This window comes from Erinaceus europaeus, unplaced genomic scaffold, assembly GCF_950295315.1.
Source record: "Erinaceus europaeus unplaced genomic scaffold, mEriEur2.1 scaffold_1195, whole genome shotgun sequence".
NCBI classification, from domain to species: domain Eukaryota; kingdom Metazoa; phylum Chordata; class Mammalia; order Eulipotyphla; family Erinaceidae; genus Erinaceus; species Erinaceus europaeus.
Genome location: NW_026648043.1, coordinates 1 through 22,872, shown reverse-complemented (window position 1 = coordinate 22,872; position 22,872 = coordinate 1). Strand labels below are relative to the sequence as shown.

Here is a 22,872-nt window from a genome sequence, read left to right as displayed (position 1 = left end):
CACCCTAGCATCCACCTCTCCCTGTAAAGTTTTATCCAGAAGTGCCAGTAAGGCACCAGAATCCTCTCTGGAAATACAGGTGATGAATCCAGACCCTTTAGCCGCGAGTAACACAGAAATTACCAAGAGATGTTCAGCCTCTGCTGAGCTGGCTTTTCAGACACGAATAATGAGTTCCTTGCTCTACTGGCTGCCGTGGGCTTGGACATCTCCTCATCTGTCAGTGGCCAAGATCATATAACAAAATGACTCCTGAAGTGATTACGAATGGAGGGCAGCAACCCACGGTGAGGCAAGCCGTCTCCCACCCACCTTTTCTGCAAGTCTGTCAGCTCAAGGAAGGAGCAGACAGACGTCTTGTCAGGCAGAGGCAGTTAGTTCATCAAGTGAGATGCTGGGGGACATTCGCTGTCTGCCACCTTGTACTTCAAACACCTGAAGACTCAGGACTTATGGTCAAAGGAAACAGCCTTGTGCACATGTCACCATGCAGAGCTCGGCTGTTTGTAACAGCACATGCCCATCAGCCAGGCCACCTCGTGCCAATTATCTTCATGCCCCAGATACGTCAGCTGTATAAGAGGAAAACTAACCAGATGAACTCTACTGTGGTCCAGCTTCAGTTTAGTCCCAATGGTCTCATTAGAATGATTTAAACAATATTTATTTATTTAGTTTGCCTCCAGGGTTGTCACTATGAATCCGCTGCTCCTGGTACCCATTTTTTTTTTCCATTTTATTGGAGAGGACAGAGAGAAATTGAAAGAAGAGGGGGAGACAGAGAGAGAGAAAGATAGACACCTGCAGACCTGCTTCACCGTTTGTGAAGCCCCCATCACCACTACCGCCACCACCACGCAGGTGGGGAGCCAGGGGCTTGAACTTGGATCCTTGCGGGGATCCTTGCACTTAGTACTATGTGCACTTAACTGGGTGTACCACCACCCAGCCCCAAGTAATATTTATTTGCAAGGTAAGATCTAAAATAACTTTTGCATGCAAGAAGGAATTCTGAGCTTTGTAGCCATAAGAGACACAAGTGGCTGCAGCTAATTAGAGAGTCCACAGTCACATAAGCCAAGTCAGGTTTCTCTTCGCAGACAGAGGAGGTCTGGCGGCAGACTTGCGCCGCCCTTGGCTCTGCAGGAGCACCACGTGTTTGGCTCAGACAGTCTCTGGTCTCTCCCTCACATGGAACCTCCAGTTCACAGCACGGCCACCGCAACTGCAAAGAGTGTGTCTCTGCACCTGGCAGGACGGCTCAGGACAGTGGGCCAGCCGCCATCTTTCTCCCAGGAAACCAAAGTATCTCTGTGAGGTTTTGCAGCAGGTAACCCTTTGGTATGTGTCTCGCAATGAACTCTAGTTCCCAGAGTGACTGGGCATTTTGAGAGTCCAGCGTCCGCAGCCTCTGTGCAGAGGAGATGCCATCAGGGGCTGTCAATCAGTCACGTCACCATGACTACCAGAGTCATGTCTGCACTCTGAGCTATCTGCACCCCTGCCTGTCTCCCAACGACAGCTCCCTGGTTTGTTCTACCTGGGGTTTCACTAAAATGCAGACATGGAGCCAGCATGCTCTTTCAGTGAAAGACTCCAGAGGCAAAGTGAGCCTGACAGTCTTCCAAAGATTTCTTCTTATGTTTTCAATGACTGTGACCAACCAATGTATTCTCAGCTTTAAAAGAAATACCTAGTCAAGGGGGTCGGGCAGTAGCGCAGTGGGTTAAGCGCATGTGGTGAAGGATCCCAGTTCGAGCCCCCGGCTCCCCACCTGTAGGGGAGTCACTTCACAGGCGGTGAAGCAGGTCTGCAGGTGTCTGTCTTTCTCTCCCCCTCTCTGTCTTCCCCTCCTCTCTCCATTTCTCTCTGTCCTATCCAACAATGACGACGACATCAATAACAATGATAATAATAACCACAACAATGGTAAAACAACCAGGATAACAAAGGGGAAAAAATGGCCTCCAGGCGGATTCGTGGTGCAGGCACTGAGCCCCAGCAATAACCTTGGAGACAAAAAAGAAGAAAAAAGAAATACCTAGTCAAGAGGGATTTTCAGCTGTTGTGAGTAACACAGGAAAAAAAAAACTGGAAAATGGACATAGTGAGAAGCTGGGAGGACAACGGGAAGAAAATCACTTTCAGTGAATTATCTATTTCAATATATTTTGATTTGCCCCAAGATTTCAGGGACCAAGGGTGGGATTCAACTTTTCAAGTGTTTCTAGGACACATTGGGAGTAAGTGGGGATCACTAAGTCATTTTTTCCCCCAGGATGGCCAGCCTCGGCACCAAGATGTCTCATGGTGAAACACACTTCTCGCATTGGTGGTGGCAGCATCCAGGGATACAGACACCCAGTGGCTGCATCTTACAGAGGCCCAGCCAGGAGAATCCGGATGCCTGCCATTGTTGGGAGGACTCAGAGAGGCGCCACTTGAATAGCGTGGATCCTCTCCACTGTTCAGCCCTTACTCTTCGTTCAAGAGTGATCTGAGTAACCAGCGAGCACAGCAAGATGTCAGCTGCTCTTCTAGGGCAGAGCAGAACTCATGCTCTAGTGAAGAGGACTCTGAAGGAAGGCGGCAGTTGTGAATAAGTGTGCGCTGCGATCCAGTGCAGTCAGGCTACTACAGAGAACAGCGCATGCGATCCGTAGGGGCTGGGTGAGACAGCTCACCTGCAGGGCACCTATCTGGCCACATGGACAGCCCAGGCTTAAGCCCCCCAAACACCACACAGGAGCATGGGAGCACGGGTGGGGGGGGAGGCGGGGGCCTTTGGTGCTCTGGTATCTCCCCTCTCTCTGTCTCTACTTGAAAAATAAATCCTATCCCTGGGGTGGTTAAATTGATTGTGTGCAAAGCCCTGGGAATGACCCCCCCCCAAGGAAAAGGAGGAGGAAACATCTAAAAGATACCCCCTGTGTTCAGAGAAGCATTATTCACAATAGTCAAAGCAACCAGAGTGTCCATCAGGGGAGAACGGGCAAAGAAGATGTGATACGGGAGTTGGTCAGTAGTGCAGCGGGTTAAGCGCAGGTGGCGCAAAGCACAAGGACCGGCATAAGGATCCCGGTTTGAACCCCGGCTCCCCACCTGCAGGGGAGTCGCTTCACAGGCGGTGAAGCAGGTCTGCAGGTGTCTGTCTCTCTCTCCCCCTCTCTGTCTTCCCCTCCTCTCTCCACGACGACATCAATAACAACAATAAAACAACAAGGGCAACAAAAGGGAATAAATAAATATTTATTTTAAAAAAAGGAGAGAGAACCAGAGCATCACTCTCACACATGCAACACAAGAGTCAAACTCAGGGACTAATGTTTGAGAGTTCAGCAGGTTATCTTCTGTGTCCCCACCCCCACCCCCACCCCCAGCAATGTGCTCAAATTTAAATAGCGGATCTGCCAAAGACTCTAGATCAGACCACCCTAAGAATACCCCTGTCTGGACTCCCTCAGCTCAGCAGCTGACAATGATTGGGCCCCCAACTTTGAACTATAAAATAAAAGATGCTATATACACACAGAAGAACACTGTGCAGTCCCCAAGAAGAGCCAGCAAGTGTGGTGATATGGATGGGCCCTGACGACATCAGACTGAATGAAACACAGATACTGTATCATCGTATTTACCAGCAAACAGGCTTTCAAAGAGCAGCAACCAAACTGTCTTTCTGACTTTGCACGTCAGAAGTGTTATGACGGACTGGGTGTGAGAGGTGTACACAGGAACACAGGTGGTGGGTACACTTAGCTGTGTACAAACACACACACACAAACGTGTGCACAGTTTGAAATCTTCTAGCCTTGTAAACCACCGTTAACTCAATAAACACTTCGCTGAAATAGAGATGACACCTGAGACCAGCCCGGCTCTCACTGGGAGAAGCCGCTGTATCTTTTTCTTCTCCTTCTCCCTCTCCCTAAGCCTCTCCCTCTTCTTCCTTCCTTCCTTCTCCTCCTCCTCTTCTTCTTTTGCCTCCAGGGTTATTGCTGGGGACATGTTCCCTACACTAAGAATTCACTGCTCCTGGAGTCCATCTTTTTTCCATCGTTGCTGTTGCTATTATTGTTGTTGTTGGATAGGACAGAGAGAAATGGAGAGAGGAGAAGAAGACAGAGAGGGCAGAGAAAGACAGACATCTGCAGACCTGCTTCACACTTGTGAAGCAACCCACCTGCTGGTGGGGAGCAGGGGCTCTAACCCGGATCCTAATGTCAGTTCCTACTCTGAAGCGCGAGCGCTATGTGCACTTAACCCAGCGTATTACGCCCAGCCCCCTCCCCTGAATCTTCCAAGCAACAACACACCTGCACAGTAAGGGAATGTGGATGGCCCACTCGCTTCCCAGCTTACACAGCATTCTCAACTAAGGACTACTTGAGAAGAAGCCAGAACCTATCTTGAAGCTCCCTTTGGCCATCTCCTCAGCCACTGTCATCTGCATCTGTAAAGGTGTTTGTAAAGGGTGGGAAGGGAATCTCAACTATCAAAGTTCTTGCTGTGACCTGACAGGAGACTGAAGTGGCCTGGAGATCCCCAGTTCCTCTTCCTTCCAAACTGAGGGGCTCTGTGTCACTTCCTATCAGCCATCCCAGCCAGAAGCCAGAGCTCCTCACCCAGACCCTGAGGAAGTGAGAAGTGAAATCTGGAAAGAGGCAGTTCTGCACCATGGAATGATTCAGTCACTGGTGGGCCACAGATAGTTGGTGGTCTCCAAAGCCCACAGATAGTTGGTGGCCTCGAGAAGCTGTGAGTGTGCTAACACCACAGTTCTGGTGGAAAAGATGTCTCTGTCTGGTGTTTACAGAGTCTCTTGCTGACATTCATTTTCCCTTGTGCTGCATTTAATCTGTGTGGTTTTGTTCGTCAAGGACCCTAAATATACAGAATCCACTGTCAATATATATTTTTTTCCCACAGTGAGTACATTGTCCAAGGACACCTTTCTCAGAACACATTCCTGCTGCCTAGTGATGTGTGACAGTGCTTCATGGGGCGACAGCCGGGGGGGGGGGGGGCTGTGGTTCATGGCTGTCACATGAGGTGTCACTCGATCTTGTCTAAAGAGCTTTTTTAAAAAATTTTTATTTATAAAAAGGAAACATTGACAAAAACCATAGGATAAGAGGGGTACAACTCCACACAATTCCCACCACCAGATCTCTGTAACCCCTCCCCTCCCCTGATAGCTTTCTTATTCTTTATCTCTCCGGGAGTATGGACCCCAGGTCATTGTGGGATGCAGAAGGTGGAAGGTCTGGCTTCTGTAATTGCTTCTCTGCTGAACATGGGCGTTGGCAGGCTGATCCATACTCCTAGCCTGTAACTCTCTTTCCCTAGTGGGGCAGGGCTCTGGGGAAGCAGGGCTCCAGGACACATTGCTAGGGTTGTCTGCCCAGGAAGGTTAGGTTGGCATAATGTTAGCATATGGAACCTGGTGGCTGAAAAAAAAGAATTGACATATAGAGCCAAATAAATTGCTGACTAATCATGAACCTAAAGGCTGGGATAGTTTGTATGAAGAGTTGGGGGGGTCTCCATTTTGTGAATAGTCAGTAGTCCTATTTTGGTTATATTTCAAAGAGCACATGACTATGCTAGTTTTATCTGTTTGTTTTGTTTTGTTTTGCTTTTGCCTCCAGGGTTATCACTAGGGTTCGGTGCCTGCACTACAAATCCACTGCTCCTGGAGGCCATATTTTTCCTTATTTATTATTGTTGTTGTTGTTGGATAGGACAGAGAGAAACCAAGAGAGGAGGGGAAGACAAAGAGGGGGAGAGAAAGATAGACACCCGCAGACCTGCTTCACCACTCATGAAGCAACCCCCCCTTCATCCTGCTAGCATCCGGAACCTGGTGGCTGAAAAGAGAGTTAACATACAAAGCCAAACAAATTGTTGAACAATCATGGACCTAAAGGCTGGAATAGTGCAGATGAAGTGTTAGGGGGTGGGGTCCTCATTTTGTAGATAGCTAGTAGGCACATTTTAGTTATATTCCAAAGGACCTGTGGCGATACTAGTTTTTTTTTTTTTTTCCCCGAGCTTGAAATCTGATATGCAGGTGGATCCGAGTTATTGTCTGGGAAGATGATGTCATGGTTGGGAAAGGGACAGTTTATTTTTATCCAATTCCATTAACAGCAGAGGGGTCACATCCTGGATGTAACACCCAGACTTTTATTACAGGTGAAGGGTGTGTATACGTGTTCATTCATTCTAGTGCTGATTCAAAATACAAGAAAGTCCATGACTTATTTTGAAACACAGCAGAATTTTGAAAAGAGAGCAGGGCTGGCAAGACAGTCCAATGTTTCGGAGCATAGGATGTTCAGGCCTCAGGCACTAGTAGTCCCAGGTTCAATCCCCAGCACCTCTATATACAAACACGGAGCTGTTCTCTCCCCCCACCCCCTGCTCTGTCTCTTTCATGACAATAAACAAATAAATCTTTTTTTGTTAGAGATAGAAGTAGAAAAGCAGAGACAGAGACAGAACGGCACGGAAGTTTCCTCCACACGGTGGTGGCAGCCTCTGCCTTGGTCAAGCCCACGGCGAAGCAGCACATGACCCAAGTGACCTATTTCCCTGGCCCAACACAGCTTTTTAAGTCCTGAATACAAGTAAAAAGGGAGCAGTCTGTCCTTCTAGAAGTTACCTGGCACACAAACTTAGTGCAGTATTTTATTGAGATCTGGGATTCAAATTGTTTCTTTGGGGCCCAGAAATAGCCTTCTGCAGGACTGGTCAGTGTCTCTCCCCCAATCTGGGGAAGGTAAGTGAAACAGTGCTGCCCCCCCCCCCACCACACACACACCTGAAATACTGTGTCTGCTCACCAACCGTGTTCTCACTGTCCCCCCAGCTTTGCAAAGAGGACCTCAAAGAATAAAGGCCACTAACCGGTCAACACTGGACTGGACAGAGTTCGCAGAGGACTCACATACTTAAATAATCTAAATTAAGAATCATGGGAATGTAGAAATGAGTTAACTTTAAAACAGTATTTTAAACACATACAGAGAGAGAGAGAGAGAGAGGAGAAACACAGAAGATAATATAGAGACTGAGAGGCAAGCTCCTTAATCACCCAGCTCTCAAACACAGTCAACCACGATCACACATAAAACAGTCAAATATTTAGTAAGAGCACAGTTGGAATCTGACCCCTGATATTGGTAAGTGCATTGCAGACATCAGGTTTCCCAGGCGCGGGGGCTATAAAAACAGATTATTTATAAAGAAGTATTTTCTCTCTCCATCCAAGTAAGCGCTTCCCTGGCAACCACGCAGCTGTGGCTGTGGCCTTGGGGACAGAGAGAGGCCTGGTGTTAACCTTCCTCTTGTTAAGTTCCCTAGCACTAGGGGAGGGTGATTCAAAACTTGAATTCTCCCTAGCTTTCAGAATTCCCCCAAACACAAAAGTCCACCCGAGCCGATCACAAGCTGACTCAATGGGCCAAGTCAGAGACTGGGGAGAGATCACAGCTCAGAGAGCTGGAGCTGCAGGGTTCTACCTACTCAGGCGGTGGCGGTGGTGGTGGTGCAGGGTCTGGAATGTGCTCCAGGTCACCGTCCTCAGCATGCGCCCCTGGCAGTCCTAGCCAGCAGATGCTTTTCTTTCACTGTGGGAAAGTGTCAAGTCCTCTCTCTCTCTGTGTATATTTCAGTCACAGGAAATGGCCCCTGAATTCCTCCCCTAGGAATGAATGAGGTGTGAACACATCTTAATTTCACATGAATGTGTCACGTCTGGACCGGACTGGGCTTGCCTGCTTCTCCTATACAGCCACTTTCAAATTCTAATGGTTATAAGAGTGAGGTGGACTCACTATGGAAACTTTGGACACAAAGATAATGAAAGGGAAGAAGTGGGGAGAGTTGTCTGAAGTTACAGAAAGGCAGCTCTGATTGCATTTCCCTGCTACTTAGAAGTCTTTTTAGTAAAATATCAATTGTATATTTTCCTTAATTAAACATGAAGAGTTAAGTTCGGATCCATAAACTAGGGCAAAATATATTCCTGAAAGCAGAAGTACACAATAGTCTGCAGTGAGTACCCCCCAACACTTCATCTGCACTACTCCAGGCTTTAGGTCCATGACTGGTCAACAACTTGTTTGGCTATGTATGTTAACTCTCTTGTCAGCCATCAGGTTCCAGATGCCAGCATGATGCTGACCCGACTTCCCTGGACAGGCAACCCCACCAATGTGTCCTGGAGCTCTGCTTCCCCAGAGACCCACCCTACTAGGGAAAGAGAGAGGCAGGCTGGGAGTATGGATCCACCTGTCAACGCCCATGGTCAGCGGGGAAGCAATGACAGAAGCCAGACCTTCCACCTTCTGCATCCCACAATGACCTGGGGTCCATGCTCCCAGAGGGATAGAGAACAGGAAAGCTATCAGGGGAGGGGATGGGCTACGGAGATCTGGTGGTGGGAATTGTGTGGAGTTGTACCCCTCTTATCCTATGGTTTATGTTAATGTCTCCTTTTTTAAAAATTTTTTGTTTAATATTTATTTTATTTATTTATTCCCTTTTGTTGTCCTTGTTGTTTTTTTATTGTTGTAGTTATTATTGTTGTTGTCGTTGTTGAATAGGACAGAGAGAAATGGAGAGAGGAGGGGAAGACAGAGAGGAGGAGAGAAAGACAGACACCTGCAGACCTGCTTCACCGCCTGTGAAGCGACTCTCCTGCAGGTGGGGAGCCGGGGTTCGAACCGGGATCCTTATGCTGGTCCTTGTGCTTTGCGCCACCTGCGCTTAACCCGCTGCGCTACAGCCCCACTCCCCAATATCTCCTTTTTTAAAATAAATAAATAAATAAATAAATAAATAAAGGAGTTAAGTTTGGGAGTTGGGTGGTAGCTCAGTGGGTTAAGCGCACATGGCTTGAAGTGCAAGGAATGGCGTAAGGATCCCAGTTCGAGCCCCCGGCTCCCCACCTGTAGGGGAGTCACATCACAAGTGGTGAAGCAGGTCTGCAGGTGTTTTTCTCTCCCCCTCTCTGTCTTCCCCTCCTCTCTCCATTTCTCTGTCCTATCCAACAACGATGACAACAACAACAGCAATAATAAAAAAAAAAAAAAGCAAGGGCAACAAAAGGGAAAATAAATAAATAAATATTTAAAAATTTTTAAAAGAGTTAAGTGCATATTTTCAAGAAGAGTGTTCATGAAGAGATTTATATAATCATAAATCCCTCTGATATAAAATGACATAGATAAGACAATGTTGGGTTTATGACAAATAATGCTTAAGGCAAAGCACAATCGTCAGGGACCCTGAGAAGTAAACCTGACATCACGGGAGGTGACAAAGGCAACAGAAATGACAGTGGTCTTGGTTTAAGTCAAAGTAGATGGGCTTGGGCCCCAGGGCTGACACCAACCAATAGAGGAATTCAGACTAGGCACATGACTGGGACAGCCCAGCAGCAGAACACAGCATGTGCACATGTAAGGCCCCAGGTTTTGTCCCCAGTCCTGCATATGCCAGAGCTGATGGGGTGCTCAGCTTGATCACCCTCCCTCCCCACTCTCATCCCTTCCCCTCTCTCATAGAAACAAATATATTAATCTTAAAAAAAAAAAAAGAATAGTTACTTTGCCTAAGTTTTATAATGCAAAGGGGTAGAACTTTACCCCTCTCTCCCACACCTATGGACATCTAGTCTCTGACAAGGGTGCTCAGACTATGAAATGGGGAAAGCAGAGTCTCTTCAACAACTGGTGTTGGAAAAATGGGCTGAAACATGCAAAAAGATATGTGCACACCTATGTTCATAGCAGCACAATTCATAATAGCTAAAACCTGGAAGCAACCCAGGTGCCCAACAACAGATGAGTGGCTGAGAAAGCTGCACTATATATACACAATGGAAAACTACACAGCTATTAAAAAAAATGAACCCAGGAGTCGGGCTGTAGCGTAGTGGGTTAAGCGCAGGTGGCGCAAAGCACAAGGACCGGCATAAGGATCCCGGTTCGAACCCCAGCTCCCCCCCTGCAGGGGAGTCGCTTCACAGGTGGTGAAGCAGGTTTCTTCTGCTGTGCAGAAGCTTTTTAACTTGATGTAGTCCCAATGGTTTATTTTTGATTTAGTCTTCTTTGTAACTGGATTGGTATCATTGAAGATGCCTTTAAATTTTAGATGGAAAAGAGTTCTGCCAATATTTTCCTCTGAGTATCTGATAGTTTCTGGTCTGACATCCAAGTCCTTGATCCACTTGGAATTTACTTTTGTGTTTCGTGAAATACAGTCGTTCAGTTTCATTCTTTTGCATGTTTCACAGTATTCTGGTGGTGGGAAGGGTGTTTATGTACACTCCTATTAATTTTTAGTCATATAAATCACTAATTAATATGAGAGGGGAAATTACTGAATGTCTCAAACTTTTTAAAGCATAGACTGAGTCATTTTAATACATACGCTGAGTCTTTGATATGTTGACTCTCTTAAAAGCCTAAACTAGGGAGAACAGAAGCAACCCATGGCACAGTTATATACAAATAATGTCAAAGGACATAAATTATAGTGATGTTGTGTATGATACAGCAAATCCTAACAAAGGGATATTTCAAAGTTAACCCAATTTCCAAATAATGTGATTATAGCAATAACTATCTAATGTCTTCTTAAACCCTAAGACAGCAGGAACCTCCCACTTCCTCTATAGAGCCTATATTTCCCCCAGTCCTGGAACCTCTAGGGTGGGGCTCACTTTCATGCATGCTTCTCTCAAGTCATACCAATTGATATTCCATCTGCCAATCCCAACCTAATTAACGTAACCAGTACCACCTCCGCATGCTTCATTTCAGACTGTGTCTAGAAACGTCAGGTGTGGAATGTCAACCCTTCAGCCTCATTATTCAGGTGAGACCTTTCCTTTCACAGGATTCTCTAGTTCCCTTCCAGGTGGTTCACTTCCCAACAAAGTCCCAAAACCTAGACATACACCAAGTCCTATGAGATAGAGCATATGTTCACATGTATCCATAAATTAGGGCAAATATATATATCTGAAAGCAAAAATACACAATAGTCTGTAGTGAGTCAGTATCAAGTTCATAATGAAATACTGTCTACTTAGACTTAGATACCCTCCTTACCTACTTCCTATTATAGTTCTCTCACTCGCTCCAAAGCTAACCTTATCGAAGCAAGGACTGCAAAAGCTGAATAAGGGCAAGAGACTGGCATGCTTTAAGGATGACTCTTTAGTCACTATCAGGCCACCCCATCAGCTGGGGACCTAGTCAGGGAGTCCTGAGATTCCCAAATAGACATGATGGGCCTAGACCTCGAATAAATCCTTCTCTCCATTGTTACCAGTCATCTCTATGAGGAAAAACACAATAGACCCCTTTGTGGGTCCCCATAGGGCCTTGCCCTCAACTTGGATCAACCATGGTAGAGAATGTTCCATTCTCCGAAGGGAGGCTGGACAACATACTCTATGCTACACCTCAGGAAGATGATTCCTGAAATTGGGGCAGCTTGGAACGTTCCTACTCACGACCATAGAATGTGAGCTTAGATCCACAGGGATGCAGAGGTCACATAGGCTCCTAAGCTGAATATGGGCCCCAGATCATATCAAATCAATGGGGTTTACAGTCAATAATATTTATACCCTTTCCCATATTAGGGAGCTACTCTCTTCCCTGATCCAGCTTTCTGATCCTTTTTCAAGCCATGACATCATCTCCCCAGACAATAACTTGGATCCACCTGCATATCAGATTTCAGGCTCCGAAGAAAAAAGAAAAATAAAAAACAAACAAACAAACAAAAACCTAGTATAGCCAAAGGCCCTTTGGAATACAACTAAAATATGCCTACTAGATAGCTACAAAATGGAGGACTCCCCCCAAAAAAACTCTTCATCTGGACTATTCCAGCCTTTAGTTCCATGATTGGTCACCAATTTATTTGGCTTTGTATGTTCACTCTCTTTTCAACCACCAGGTTCCAGATGCCAGCATGATGCCGACCAGACTTCCCTGGACAGACAGCCCCACCAATGTGTCCTGGAGCCCTGCTTCCCCAGAGCCCCACCCCACTAGGGAAAGAGAGAGAGAGGCTGGGAGTATGGATCCACCTGCCAATGCCCATGTTCAGTGGGAAAGCAATTACAGAAGCCAGACCTTCCACCTTCTGCATCCCACAATGACCCTGGGTCCATACTCCCAGAGGGATAAAGAACAGGAAAGCTATTGGGGGAGGGGATGGGATACGGAGTTTTGGTGGTGGGAACTGTGTGGAGTTGTACCCTCTTATCCTATGGTGTAATGTTTCCTTTTTACAATAAATAAATTAATAATAATAATAATAAAACAAATGACCACATCCAAAAATGGGGAGAGGACATGGACAGAATATGTCGGGCAGCCCCCTTGCTCCATCCTCCATTGCTGACACTATGGCCTATTTACATAATCATTGTTTTGCCTGTAAGATTCCCCACTCATTCCTTTGATCTATCTTCTTTCTATCTGGAGACCCGCCCTGCCTGCAGGGTAACATTAATCCCACCAGTTAAAACCATCGCAACAGTTGCTAAGGAAGTTCCCAGCATGACTTTTGCTTTCTCCACCCCCTTTCCTAGCCATTTCTGTTTCCGACTTACCACTTCTGGTTTTATCCTATAAAGCCACTTTTGTTTCTGGTTTCTCTCTCTTCCTTTCTTCCGCATCCTGACCTAGAGGAGGGCAAGCATGCAGAGGGAGGCAGACACCAGCCACTGTGGTTTTTGGCTCCACGTGGCCTAACTCGCTGCACTCATGCCCGACTCTGGTTCTCCCGCATGAATAAAGATTTGTATTGCTACCACCACAAGCTTGGCTCCTGGGTCCTCTCTCCCACCCGTGAAGCTAGCTCAGCAGGAATATTCCCCATAGAAGAGATAGAGATCCTAAAGGCCAAGAAACATGAGAATTTTATCCCTCCTTACGTTTAACTTGTCTTGACACCAGGTAGACTCAAGTCAAGAGCTGAACGTTTGTTTGCTTGTTTTAATCACAGCACTGCTTAGTTCTGGCTTATAGTGATGCCAGGCATTGAACCTGGGATGACTGGGACCTTGGACATGAAAATATGTTGTGTTTACTACTGACTATAAACCACTACCCCCCCCCAGTAAAGAAAAAAGAAAGTGTTGTGTACAGTGCAGTGGTATTTTCTCTGCCCAGTAAGAGGGAATGTATTTGCTGGCTTTTGTTTGTATAGGTCACTGAAAATATTCAAATTCCTAGTTACATATTTTCATTCATAGATAAGCTTATCCAGATGACCACCTTCATTGTCCATCAGTGATCACAAAACCAAAGAAGAAAAATGAAGGAAAGAGTTCTGCCTGCCATAACTCCTTTCACACTCCAAGCTAAGTTGAAACAGTATAGGAAGAAGGACTCTTAGAGCTTGAATATAGTCAGACTGTCCTACATGAGGCTATAACATTGTTAAAAACTCCTTTTGTGTAAAAGAATCACAGAATCAACTTGGGAGGGTACTGGATTGATAACACAATCCAGTCTGGCCTGATACCCTGGAGGAAAAATTCGAGTGGATATGGAAAATACACAGATTCTGTGTCTGACCCATTTCACCGAATGAAAAAACCCCAGGACAAACGGACAGGAACTGGGATGGAAGTGTCAGGGTGGCCGAGTGGTCTAGGGCGCCAGGCTCAAGGAACTGGAATGGGCCGGAGAACGTCTTCCTGGTACCAAGTACAAAGGCCCAGCAGGCCACTGGGGTGAGGACTGAGAGTCCAGCACAAAGTTCCTGATTTCCCAAGAGAAGCAGAGTGTAATGTTACCCTCCAGGTTTCTTTCGTTAAACTTTATTTATCTTGTTTGATAGAACAGAGGGAAATCGAGAAGAAGGGGGAGATAGAGACACCAGCAGCACTACTTCACCACTTGTGAAGCTTTCGCCCTCCATGTGGGGACTGGGGGGCTTGAATTCGGGTCTTTGTGCACTGTCGTGTGTGCGCTTAACCAGGTGTGCCATCTCTCCCCGCCCCACCCCCCCCCCTTCAAGTTTCTAACTCTGGTTCAAAGGGTTACTTCTTCCTACATTGCACAGGGCAAATGATGTGATAAAGGGTCGCCCACTTGCAAAGGTCCAACTTCCAGAAAGAGAAATGATTAGTGTTTATTGGCCTGAGCATCTCACAGAGAAGCCACTCGGCACTGAGGCAGACAGAGGATAACCAAGCTAACCAGCTAGAGGAAGAAGCACTCACTCTACTCTACCTCACCCTGAAACAAATGCAACATTTAAAGCCCAGGAGATCAGTATTTCAGATATTTTCTTGACGTAATGATGTGCTTATTCGTCTGTTGCTAGTGCAGCTGATGGGGACTGGTTTTTTTTTTATTATTTCTTTATTGGGGGAATTAATGTTTTTTTAATGCTACTTGGTATTTTTAAATTTATTTATCCCCTTTTGTTGCCCTTGTTGTTTTTTATTGTTGTAGTTATTATTGTTGTTATTGATGTCATTGGATAGGACAGAGAGAAATGGAGAGAGGAGGGAGGACAGAGAGGGGGAGAGAAAGACAGACACCTGCAGACCTGCTTCACCGCCTGTGAAGCGACTCCCTTGCAGGTGGGGGAGCCAGGGGTTGGAACCGGGATCCTTATGCCGGTCCTTGTGCTTTGTGCCACATGTGCTTAACCCGCTGTGCTTCTGCCCGGCTCCCTGGGGAATTAATGGTTTACAGTGGACAGTAAATACAATAGTTTGTACATGCGTAACATTTCCCAGCTTTCCACATAACAGTACAACCCGCACTAGGTCCTCTGCCATCCTGCTCCAGGACCTAAACTCTGTTTTGTTTTTTGTTGGTTTTTTTTATGTCTAGGTTTTATTGGGCTTTTGGATTTGACAGCCTAAATAAATACACTAACCCTTGTAAATCAACTTGGATGGGGGGGGGGGGGCTAAGAGTTAGTACCAGTGGATGCAATCTTCTTGAATTGAGGTCACCAGCAGAGTGCCTCTGAACCTCTGACCTTGACCCCCACAACCCCCTTTAGTCACAAGACAGGCGGAGCGCCATGGAGGGGGGTCAGCGCTGCTCCACTAATGGCCTCTCCTCCCTCCCACTGCTCTAGAAACATGTGCGTGGACAGCGCCCAGCTGTCCCCACTCCTCTCGAAAAAGTGCGTGGACAGCGCCCAGCTGTCCTCACTCCTCTAGAAACATGTGCGTGGACAGCGCCCAGCTGTCCCCACTCCTCTAGAAAAAGTGCGTGGACAGTCCCAGCTGTCCCCACTCCTCTAGAAACATGTGCGTGGACAGTGCCCAGCTGTCCCCACTCCTCTAGAAACGTGTGCGTGGACAGTGCCCAGCTATCCCCACTCCTCTAGAAACATGTGCGTGGACAGCGCCCAGCTGTCCCCACTCCTCTAGAAACATGTGCGTGGACAGCGCCCAGCTGTCCCCACTCCTCTAGAAACATGTGCGTGGACAGTGCCCAGCTGTCCCCACTGCTCTAGAAACATTGCGTGGACAGTGCCCAGCTGTCCCCACTCCTCTAGAAACATGTGCGTGGACAGTGCCCAGCTGTCCCCACTCCTCTAGAAAAATTGCGTGGACAGTGCCCAGCTGTCCCCATTGCTCTAGAAACATTGCGTGGACAGTGCCCAGCTGTCCCCACTCCTCTAGAAACATGTGCGTGGACAGTGCCCAGCTGTCCCCACTCCTCTAGAAACATGTGCGTGGACAACACCCAGCTGTCCCCACTGCTCTAGAAACATGTGCGTGGACAGCGCCCAGCTGTCCCCACTGCTCTAGAAACATGTGCGTGGACAGCGCCCAGCTGTCCCTACTTCTCTAGAAACATGTGTGGACAGTGCCCAGCTATCCCCACTGCTCTAGAAAGATGTGCGTGGACAATGCCCAGCTGTCCCCACTCCTCTAGAAACGTGTGTGGACAGTGCCCAGCTGTCCCCACTCCTCTAGAAACATGTGCGTGGACAGCGCCCAGCTATCCCCACTGCTCTAGAAAGATGTGCGTGGACAACGCCCAGCTGTCCCCACTCCTCTAGAAACATTGCGTGGACAGTGCCCAGCTGTCCCCACTCCTCTAGAAACATTGCGTGGACAGTGCCCAGCTGTCCCCATTGCTCTAGAAACATGTGCGTGGACAGTCCCAGCTGTCCCCACTGCTCTAGAAACATGTGCGTGGACAGCGCCCAGCTGTCCCTACTTCTCTAGAAACGTGTGTGGACAGTGCCCAGCTATCCCCACTGCTCTAGAAAGATGTGCGTGGACAATGCCCAGCTGTCCCCACTCCTCTAGAAACGTGTGTGGACAGTGCCCAGCTGTCCCCACTGCTCTAGAAACATGTGCGTGGACAGCGCCCAGCTATCCCCACTGCTCTAGAAAGATGTGCGTGGACAACGCCCAGCTGTCCCCACTCCTCTAGAAACATTGCGTGGACAGTGCCCAGCTGTCCCCACTCCTCTAGAAACATGTGCGTGGACAGTGCCCAGCTGTCCCCATTGCTCTAGAAACATGTGCGTGGACAACACCCAGCTGTCCCCACTCCTCTAGAAACATGTGCGTGGACAGCGCCCAGCTGTCCCTACTTCTCTAGAAACGTGTGTGGACAGTGCCCAGCTATCCCCACTGCTCTAGAAAGATGTGCGTGGACAGTGCCCAGCTGTCCCCACTCCTCTAGAAACATGTGCGTGGACAGTGCCCAGCTGTCCCCACTCCTCTAGAAACATGTGCGTGGACAGCGCCCAGCTATCCCCACTGCTCTAGAAAGATGTGCGTGGACAACGCCCAGCTGTCCCCACTCCTCTAGAAACATTGCGTGGACAGTGCCCAGCTGTCCCCACTCCTCTAGAAAATGTGCGTGGACAGTGCCCAGCTGTCCCCACTCCTCTAGAAACATGTGCGTGGACAGCGCCCAGCTGTCCCCACTGCTCTAGAAACATGTGCGTGGACAGTGCCCAGCTGTCCCCACTCCTCTAGAAACATGTGCGTGGACAGCGCCCAGCTGTCCCCACTGCTCTAGAAACATGTGCGTGGACAGCGCCCAGCTGTCCCCACTCCTCTAGAAACATTGCGTGGACAGCACCCAGCTGTCCCCACTCCTCTAGAAACATGTGCGTGGACAGTGCCCAGCTGTCCCCACTCCTCTAGAAACATGTGCGTGGACAGCGCCCAGCTATCCCCACTGCTCTAGAAAGATGTGCGTGGACAACGCCCAGCTGTCCCCACTCCTCTAGAAACATTGCGTGGACAGTGCCCAGCTGTCCCCACTCCTCTAGAAAATGTGCGTGGACAGTGCCCAGCTGTCCCCACTCCTCTAGAAACATGTGCGTGGACAGCGCCCAGCTGTCCCCACTGCTCTAGAAACATGTGCGTGGACAGTGCCCAGCTGTCCCCACTCCTCTAGAAACATGTGCGTGGACAGCGCCCAGCTGTCCCCACTGCTCTAGAAACATGTGCGTGGACAGCGCCCAGCTGTCCCCACGCTTCTGTTACATTGCTTGACATTGTGGTCTATTTACATGGTCTTTTCTGTTACATCGGTTTGGTCTCACTGCTCCACCTCCGGGAGATTTGGTTTAGCCCTTGCTAGTTTCACGCTTCTCCCTTCTCCCAGCCCCTACCCTGCGTACTTCCTGAGTTACACTCTGCTGCTGGAGGAGAAAGATGGAGGAGCACATGGTGTGGTGATGGTGTGGTGATTAGGTTGTTTGCCCGCTGAATCAAGATTAAACTGCGTTCTCAGCTCAGCTACGCGTTTCTGGTCATCTGTTACCTGCCCATGAAGCCAGCCTGGAGAAAACAACACTCTATGTGCCACACCTCCCTCCGTTAGTCAACTGGGGCCGTCCACGGGGGCCCTGACATAGTACCTGTTTGCCTCCCTCCTCCTGGGAGGAAGTGGGGAGGGGGTGCTCGGGGCTGTTTGTGAAACACATTGGTGGAATCCTTATAACACACGAGCTTTCAGGAGCTATGGAGACGTCTCCCTCCTCTCCCTGTTGTGCAAGGCCGGCTATCGGCCGAGGGGTACACCACCCACGACACCACCCACGATTTTTATTTGCAGCGAGAGGCAGATCTGGGATGGCAGGGAGGAAATCATCCTGGTGGTGAAGAAGCCCCAGGGAGTCTGAGGCTGCAAGACACCCAGACCGCCTGGGAAACCTCTTGAAAGTGAGGGGGTTCTCACAAGACTGCCAGGGGCTTCCAAAGTGTCGGCCGGCCACTCAGCAGCAGGAAGCTATGCCCATAGACTCATCTGGAAACCATCTGCACTCCAACCAATGAAGCAAACATCTGGTAATCGGACTGATTGAGAAATCATGAAACCAACCCCTCCCAATGCTATGTCTGAAGTACTGGAAAAATCACAGAAAAGGTTCAAACAGGTGATCCTCTGGAGAACACAGCGGGTGGATTATCTTTATCTATTTATTGCATAGAGACAGCAGAAATGGAGAGGGAAGGGGGAGAGAGGAAGGGGGAGAGACAGAGACACCTGCAGCCCTGCTTCACCACTTGTGAAGCTTTTCCTCTGCAGGTGGGGACTGGGGCCTTGAACCTGGGTCCTTGCGCACTGTAACCTGCACGTTCAACCAGGTGCGCCACCACCCAGCCCTGGCCTCCACCTCTTTCTACAGTCTCCTCTCACACACAGCCACACAGGCCTCTCCCTGGGGTCGCCTGAAGGCATCCTAGGCAAAACAGAGAGAGAGAGAGAGAGAGAGGGGCAGGGGAGAGGAGAGAGAGAAAGAGAGAGAAAGAGATTACTCAGCTTTGAATCCCCCGCTGCTGCTTTCTCACCTCCACCTCAGCGGCTAGAATGGGCAGAAGTCCAAGGCAGGCCACAGCCCCGAGGATGAAGGGGTCTGAGCTCCCTGCTACCCAGCTGCCGGGCTTCACAGGAGTGAGCCGTGCTCCCCGACCAGGGCACAACTCCGGGTGCAGCTTCTGCAGGTACAGGGGGAACTGCACCTGGGTTCCAGACGGACAGGAAATGCTTGTAGACGTCCCAAATACAGCATGAATTCACTTATGCTAGAAATGTGTCATGCTTGAAAAAAACAAATTCAGATGCCCTGTATTTTAGCGTTTTAGTGGATGATTCTACCATCCATGTATTAAAAAGAAAGAAAGGAAGGTTGGAGTCTTGGGAATTCAAGAATATTCCTTCAGCAAAGACGACTATCACCCGGAGTTTATCCAGGGGTGGGTGGAGGGCCAGGCGGGGTGCCCGTGGTTATGTGCATAGCTCATTGTGCCGGAGGACAAGGCTCAAGCCGCTGGTCCACTCCTGCAGGGGAATGCTTCACAAGCAGTGGAACAGTACTGCGGGCGTATCTCTCTCTCTTTTTCTAGCTCCCCTTTCCTCCTCAATGTCTCTGCCCCTGTCCAATATTAACAGAGAGAGCCTGTTTTTAAAAAATAAATAACTGTATGGGGTATGAGAGGCTCAGTGGTAGAGTGGCCCACAACAAAGCCTGAGGCTCTGGGTTCAAGTCCCAGAACCATAAGGCAACAAGGAGCAGAACTCTGCAGTAGATGACACTTAGCAAGTACACCCCCTCCCCATCTCTCTCTCTCCTTCTCCCCCTCTTTCTACACACACACACACACACACACACAACTTACTCTAAAAAATTCTCTCTTTCTACACACACACACACACACAACTTACTCTAAAAAATTCTCTCTTTCTACACACACACACACAACTTACTCTAAAAAATTCTCTCTTTCTACACACACACACACACACACACACACACACACACACACACACACACACAACTTACTCTAAAAAATTCTGGACCAGGGAGGTGGTTCATTGGTAAAGCCCATCTGTGAAGCTGGGCTTGGCCTCCCACACCACATTTTTTTTTTAACATAGAAAGCTCTGAAGTGTCAGGCCAAGAACAAGAGTTTGTCTCGCCCTGCCCCGCTGTAGCCATGCAGACAGCACAGTGGCCACACACCACAGTCATTTGGGGGAAACGGCTTCATAGCTCTGACTCTGACACCCTGAGGGCAAAGGAATCAGAATGAGATTTGCCAAGTAGGCCTTGTGACTCTTATTATTCTTTCTTCTTTATGAAGAGACAGAGAGAGAGAGAGGGGGAGAGAGAGAGAGGGAGAGAGAGAGATCACAGTGCCAAAGCTGCCTTCCTCTGGGTGGGGGATGAGTGGGTGGCGCACCGAGCCGGGCGACACACCAAGCCAGGCGGCGCACTGCCGGCCTGACCTACTTCACCAGCTCCACCCTGTGACTTTAGGAGTCTGGGTTGAGAGCCAGGAAGCGGAGGGGTCATGAAGGAGAACTGCAGGGTGGGAGCGCGTGGTGTTGGACTCATATTCCCTCCCGAGGCTGCCCGCTGCCCTTTCTCCCTGCCCACCCGCGACCCCCAGAAGCTGCTGTTCACCGGTGCCCCCCACAGACAGGCTGGCTTCATCCGTGCTGGCTACAGCCTGGCTGCAGGGATCTACAAAGCCCTTGGGGGCTTGTGGAGAAGAATCCTGAGGAAGCACACAGAAAGGCATTTGCCTTTGTCCCTTAGCAAGAGAGCAGCGCTCTGCACTTTCAGGGACAGGGAGACAAAAAGACCTTCCCACCGCAGGCAATCATAGATTGGCTGTTCCTTTTTTAAAAAATAAAAGAGAGAATATTTATTCATTCCCCTTTGTTACCCTTTTTTTGTTGTTGTAGTTATTATTGTTATTGATGTTGTCGTTGTTGGATAGGACAGAGAGAAATGGAGAGAGGAGGGGAAGACAGAGAAGGGGAGAGAAAGACAGACACCTGCAGACCTGCTTCACCGCCTGTGAAGCGACTCCCCCGCAGGTGGGGAACCGGGGGCTCGAACCCAGATCCTTATGCCGGTCCCTGCGCTTTGCACCACGTGCATTTAACCCGCTGTGTTACCACCCAACTCCCTGGCTATTACTTCTTCAGGCTGTTTTCCCGATGTTGACTGGGAGGTTCAGACCCGAGGAGAGGGCTGCTGTTTTTAAAAACTCAGCTCTGCCTCTGTTTACAGAAGGCATACTGACTCCTTTGGCCACCTCATTCAGTGGGAAAATAGCAGCCACCCAAGCCCTTGTCGCCATTCCCTCCCTTAATGACATATGACGGTTGCATGTTGGTAGACCCCAGAGGCTACGCTCTGTTGCTGCACAGGGATGGGCTCCATGGACGGACACGAGAGGACGCGCAGGGGCCAGTCTCCAGGCCAGCTCGGCAGGAAAACGACCAGCGGGCCTCGCCCCACTCTGAAGGAGGCATGAGGGACGCTGGAGTCCTCTGACCTTTCTTCCCGATTGCTCAATGCTCACTGGTTCCTGGAACTGCTAGTCCTCTGAGGTTACTCACCCCCACAAGATTATTCCCCCCTTATGTGACAGAAAGCACAAGAGTGTTACTCCTGAGTGCCAAAGCCAGGCAGATCTGAGTTCCCTGAGAGGCTGCTTTGTGGGAGGAGCAGGGCTTCCCGGCAGCTGAGTGGGGAATGTGGTGAGAGCCGAGAGAGAGACAGGGCTGTCAGAGAGGACACCTGATGAGTTCCAGAACCCCAGCTTAGGGGAGAATTTCGCAAGACTCACCAATTTATCACAGGTCGTCAGATGCTGCCAACATGCAGTCAGTCGTGAGGGAGTTGATGGGGCTCATCTGTGGTGAAGCCAAAGTCCGAGCGTTTCACCTGATAGTGAAGAGGCAGAGAACATGGAGACACGGTGAGTAATAACAACAATAAAACTAAATTCGAAAAGGCTCAAGTCTCTTATCTCGGCAGGCTAGAGTTTTATCACTCTGGCAGGAGGAAGAAGGGGGGAGCCTTAACTGTCCGGGTGAATTACGTGAAGCTCACAAAATACCCTCTCTCACATTTGGAGAAAGACTAGAGATATAAAATTAACTCTTAAATGCAGATAACCAGCATTTCTCATTACTATATATTTAGACCTCCTCCTCTCTCTTTTTTTTTTTTTTTTTGCCAAGTTGATTACTTCATACCTCAAGAGCTTTCATTATTACTGAGCTGTACATTCTATCGAGGTGGAAGCACATTAGGACAAGCGGAGACAAACTTTTTTTGCAGGAAACAGACCACCTTGTGTGCATGACAGGCCAAAAACATTAGAAAAAGCACAAGTTTTAAAAGTCCAGGCCCATCAAGGTTGTCTCTTCCCTAAGAGAAGTTAGTACAGGAAAGTCCATACGAGCACAAAATGAGCACTTAACTCTGGGGTCAAGCATTCTTTGGTTTCCAGACCTGTCCAACGCAAGTGTTTTATATATTCAGCTCTCTGATACAATTCAAAGTGCTTGGACCATAGAGGTTACAGGATCAGTCTGTCTTTCTCTCTCTCTAAGAAAGCCTTAGATGACAACAATGACGCAAGCCCCGGCGAGGATAAAATACGGTCTCGCCGAGGAAATATCGGCTCAAGTGAGGGGCACATAGCATCGCAACGGACGGGAGCAGGGAGAGCTTCGGAGCAGATCAAGTGTCTAAGCCCCTTATTTGGAGTTTGACTCTGGGCTGTTGGGTTTGCTTCTCCACGTGAACTCTGGGTAGTAAAGAATCTCTGTCTGAGGAAGACCTGGGCCTCTCACTGCTCTGGGCCATTTTGTTCAGAAAGAGACACAGAGAGAGAGAGAGAGAGAGAGAGAGAGAGAGAGAGAGAGAGGGAGAGAGAAAAGAGAGAGAAGGAGGAGGAGAAGGAGGAGGAGGGCAGCCAGCAGCAGCAGTCATAGTGTTGGCGCTCCTCGCTGCCTCAGCACAGACCCCACAGCCGATGCCGGCCCCCTACCCCCTGAGCTACTCCTCCAGCTCCCAACA

The 22,872-nt window shown here is 48.8% G+C and overlaps 1 long non-coding RNA gene across 1 annotated transcript; it reads right to left on the bottom strand.

The window, feature by feature from the left end:
• Positions 1–5,087: 5,087 nt before the first annotated feature.
• Positions 5,088–22,394, bottom strand: LOC132536599 (uncharacterized). Its single transcript, XR_009548108.1, has 3 exons — positions 22,272–22,394; positions 21,632–21,729; positions 5,088–5,450 (listed from the first exon to the last, which is right to left on the bottom strand). It is a non-coding gene; the product is annotated as an uncharacterized LOC132536599 (long non-coding RNA).
• Between the last annotated feature and the right edge of the window lie 478 nt (positions 22,395–22,872).